Below are 5,386 nucleotides of genomic sequence, written 5' to 3' on the forward strand. Positions count from 1 at the left end.
AACTTTATATTATACACATAGCATGTATTTCATTGCAAATACTTAATATTTATGCGTTAGAAGAAAGTAACTACACACTCACTTGATCAGAAGATGATCGGATAGCACTATGGCTTGTAGAAGTAGTATTCTTTGGTGAAACCGGGATCACTTCACACACCGGGTTTCTCGCGGGCAGAGCTTCGGCTCAGAAACTCTTTTCTTCTCGGGATCTTCAGACTTCAGGACTTGTTTCAGGTCTCGAGATGATATCAGGGTTTCGGGGGCGCGGGGGGGGGGGTTAAAATAGGGCTTAGAGGGTGTATTGGAAGTGGTAGAGACGGGATGGAGCAACCATAATCGGCTGGCCCTTCAAATCTATTTATAGGGCAAAATTTGCCCTTGCCACGTCGTGGAACCTTTTTCCATGTCGTGGGCTTGGTCGTCACTGCATGTGTCATCATAAGTTGTGTCTGGGGGACTCCAGGAGGTGTCAGAAGACTTGCCACGTCGTGGTATCTGACAGTTTTGGGGTTTCGCGCCCCGAACTTCAGAAATTCATAACTTTCGCATATGAACTCCGTTTTCGACGTTCTTTATATCGAAGCGTAGGTGAGATTATGCTCTGCAACTCTTGTTTAGACTCCGTTGGATAATTTTTAGTTTATTTTTAATATATAATAAATATATTACTTATATATTATTTTTAGTAGGCCAGGACAGGAAAAATCCGTTCGAAATTCATAACTCCTTCATCTGAACTCCGTTTTTGTTTTTCTTTTTGTAGTTGGACTAATATTGACGAGATCTTCGACTCCCGTTTAGATTGTTTCGGCTAAAAAACCGCTCGATCTCAAATCGAGTATTCGGGCTGCATACCGCTAAGTCGAAACTTCGGAAAATCATAACTTCCTCATACGAAGTCAGATTTGGGCGTTCTTTTTATGCACGCTCTCGGTTTAACGAACTCTACGACTATAGTTTAGATTACTAAGGATAAATATCACTCTAACATAAATTCACTTTTTATGTCATTCAGCGTCGTGCCGGTTTTGTCGCGAAACTTCAGCAGGTCATAACTTCTTTGTTATAACTCGGATTTCGGCGTTCTTTATATCTTTGGAATCCTTGTCATGACCAATACAAATTAGTTAAGATTATCCACCCTAAATAATCTTCTACCAAAAAGTCATTTTTTGACGCTTATCGTCTCTAAATTGAGTAGCACGGATCTACGGGCGTTACACTCCACTAACGTCTTCGCAAGGGTATAAAGTGTAATTTCATGGAATTGCATCAAATTCACTTTTGCCTAAAGTAACTAAGATTGGGAATCTTGTAAAAACATTTAGTTACTTTATACTTCATTATAGTTTTAATGGAAAGGGTTTTCCTTATCCTACCCGTTCGGCTAACGACCCTCCACCGATCAAGGAAGTGGTGGGTGAGAGTGGACACCTATTAAACGGCCTTTTTATAAGCCATAACCTTATACCTCCCTTATAGATCGACTTCATGAATGAGGCCTTCTAACGATAAGACTAGCATTTAAGTTATACATATATAATATTTGACTTTTAATGTTATATACAATATAAGGGTGTATTTTACACTTTTAAAATACTAGGTGGTCTAATTTAATAAATTACACTTTTAATTTAATTTAATGTAAACCATATCACTATGGATTTATTAACTCTCTTTTAATTATACACTTAATTAGTTTAATAAAACCACAAGGGTGCAATTTGAACTTTTTAAAAAACTAGGGTTTTAGAATTTAAAATTTCAAAAATTAAACTTTTAATCAAACAATTTTAAATTCCAAAACTTGAGGGCAAGTCTTGAAACATTTCAAAACATTAGGGTTTAGAATTTAAATATTTTAAAATCAAACTTTTAATCGAAAATTAAAATTTCAAAACTTGAGGGCAAGTTTTGAAACTTTTCAAAACATTATCAAGAATATTTTAGATCAAAAATTCAAATAAGGAAATTAACAATTAATTATGATTATCTAATTTTGACCTAGTCTAATTACTTGCAAGATAATTCACCAAATAACTTAAATAATTAAACATTATCTTATAAGGCAACAAATATTTGATTAATTGGCAATTATCTACTATTTTGGCAAGGATAATCACCCAATATCATAAAAAAGTTGAATCTTATCAATAAAAATTGTTTTGGTAATTATCCCATAGCAAAAAGAGCATAAAATCCTGATTTTCCCTCTGTCTGACCCCGGGAATCGCCGAGTAAGGGACTGGACTCGCCGAGTCGACCTGAATTGCCAAGTTCATCCACTGACTCGCCGAGTCAGTCAGGCAGAGAGCAAAAAAATTCGATTTTCAGGCAATAAACGATCAAATTTGCATCAAATTCATTAACAAACAACCCTAGGCTTTGATACCATTGATGGGTTATGAGCACTACATCACTCCTATGGTGTACATGCAAACCCTAAAGCTTTGGATCTAGTTTGTCTAATGAACATACAATAATCATCCAAAGCCATAAACCCTAGATATAGCGTACAATAAACAATTTAACATATGAAATAGGGTTTAAATCTTACCTTTGATTGTTATGTAGCAATAAAAATCTATTCCTTCTTGTAATTGGCTTCTAAAAGCTTATTGTCACAAATGTCACACCTCTAATGGCTCACAAACACCATGAGCAAGAGGATGAAGAAGGAGACGAGGAGAGGCACTAAAAAACGTTTAGAAACCCTAAGGAATCAGTTATCCACGTTTTTGGTGCCCTAGGGGTCCTTAAATATGTGAGACTATGAGGGTTATCTAACAAGGAAACCCTAATTTGACTGCTTAGGCCCTAAGAAGCCCATGGACGATTTCTAATGGGTTTTCCCATAGAATTCGTCCACTCCTCTAATATGGAGTCCATTAGCCCACTATTCAATTATCACACAATTGATAGTTCTAGTCCCCTAAGTTTAATTAATCTCTTTTAGCCACAAAATTAATCCTTAATTAACGCCCCGTTCATTTAAATAAATTAATAAATAAAGTTCCCAGAATAAATTGTGAAGAATTTTAGAAGCTGGGGGCTAAAAGTGCAAGTCCCAGATTAGTTTTGTAAGTATTTAAGAAGGTAGGGACTAAATGGTAACTTATGGGACTTCTTTTGAAAACAATTTAGAGGTTAAGGGGGCTAATTGTTAATTTTAGAGTTTATTTGCAAAGAAATTCAGAAGATGGGGTTAAAAAGGTAAAATTGGGACTTAGATTGAAAGGAATAAGTTAAGGAGGGGATGGGATGGTATATTATGGGAAGATTTGAAGTAACCGGGTATATAACCCGTCACCATTGCTCGAAACCCTAAACCTAGCATATCCCTTGCCAGCCGCCACCATTTCTTCTTTGGGCCTTCTCAGTCGCCATCTCCCCCGCCATAGCGTGAATCATCGTTGCTCCGGACACCAGCGAAGTCGAGGACGCAACCACGAGTCCAATACCACCTCAGCAGCTGCCGGCGGCGATGGGTGTCGCTGAAGACCAACATCGCGGCCATGTCGTTGCTGCTCTCGGACGTTCCCTCTCTGCTCCGGTCAACATCCGCCACCCTAAAGGAGGTTGCGGTGTGCTTTCTAATGCTGTGTTGCAAGTTGGTGTGAAGCCTGAGGTTGTTGTTCGTTGTGTGAGTGACTCTTAGCCGGGAAAACCAGGAGGAAACGCCGCCACCACTGTGAGGTGGTGGCTGTCATCGCCAAAAACCGCCGATATCAGAGCTACTGTCGCCTCTCCAGGGGTTCTGCCACCGCCAAACGCCACAGGTGGGTGGCTGTGTTGCGATTCTGGGCAAAGGGCGTAGTGTGTGTTTATTGTGGTGTGTGTAGTTGTACTTCCTTCATTAGAATGTTCTTGTCTAGCCGGAAAATAAGATCAATCACTACCACCACCGTGAGGTGGTGGCTGCCGCCGAGCCACTGTCGGCCACCATGGTGTGGCTATGTGTATGTATTTGTTAATATGTGTATTAGTTAGTGTGTGTATTTTGGATAAAAGCTTTGTAATTGTAATTGCATGGAATAATGAAAATAAAAATAGTAACCACCACCGTAAGGTGGTGGCCACCGCCGTGAGCCGCCATTGACCACCACTACCCGAGGTGGTAGTTGGTGGTGCCCCACTAGATAACCCTAATGGGCTTAGAGATTGGTTTTGGTCCTATTGGGCCATGTTTGGTTGGAAACCCCTAATTATGAGTATTGGGCCTTAGACTTATTAGGACCACTTGTGGGCCATTGGGATTGGATTGTGAATTAAGCCCAAATTATTCTATGCCATTTATCTAGTAGAGTAAAGGAATTGATGGATCAAGTCCTTAATGGGCTAATTGAGAAAATCCTAATATTTGAGAATTTATCAGGACACACACGAGAATTATTTAATAAGTGAAATATTAAATAATAATCATTGGCAGAAATTAATGTCAGCAATAATGGACTTAATGGATTAATTCCTTAGTGTATTAAGTCCTTAGTGGATTAAGTCCTTAATGGGTTAAGCCCTTGATGGGTTAAGTGAGAAACACTTAACCTTAATCGTCATTTTATGAGAAACCCTAATTTCACTTGGGTATATTATTGGGCCTTAATGATTAGGTTATTAATGGGCGGCCATCCAAGAATAATCAAATGGACTAGGGTAATTAATTGGGCTTTGGGGTAAGGCCCAAATGGAAGATTGCGCCCAATTTGGAAATTTGAGCCATAGTTTGGGCCTAGAGGGTTGTATGAACAGACTCGGCGAGTCCAAGGCAATTTTCTTAAGGATGAAGATGGACTCGACGAGTTGTTCATACAACTCGGTGAGTCAAGGGCAGGACCTGAGTATCAGTTGATGATGAACTCGACGAGTTGTTCATACAACTCGGCGAGTCGGATGAGGATTCAGTCGATGTTCATTTAGAAGGAAAACTTGTCGAGTCATCCCCTAACTCGACGAGTAGAGACGGGTTTGAGGTCTAATGGAAGGATAGGGACTCGGCGAGTTGGCGAGCCAACTCGACGAGTCAGGTCAACTAGAAGTTGACTTTCACTTTGACTTGGTCAGGGGGGGGGGGTAAAATGGTCATTTTACCCTAAGAGTATATGTCAGTTTCTGACTAAGTGTTTTGTGGGAACTTTAGCCAGAGGATTTCCGGAGCAGCAGCAGCACCAGTCAGAGGATTTCCGCACAGTTCACCAGCTACTACGAGGTGAGTTACCTTCCAGTTGCGGTGGGCCTACGACCATAATGTCGGCCTACCACTAGGGATCGTATGCTAGATGTTTGTCTTTGTGATATTCATCTGTGTTGTTACTACCTGATATGTTATATGCTAGTGTGATATGGTATGTGATAGTGATAGAGTTCGGTTATTAGGACCGAATGG

Source organism: Lactuca serriola, chromosome 1, assembly GCF_051521515.1.
Source record: "Lactuca serriola cultivar US96UC23 chromosome 1, Lser_US96UC23_V15, whole genome shotgun sequence".
Taxonomy (NCBI): Eukaryota; Viridiplantae; Streptophyta; class Magnoliopsida; order Asterales; family Asteraceae; genus Lactuca; species Lactuca serriola.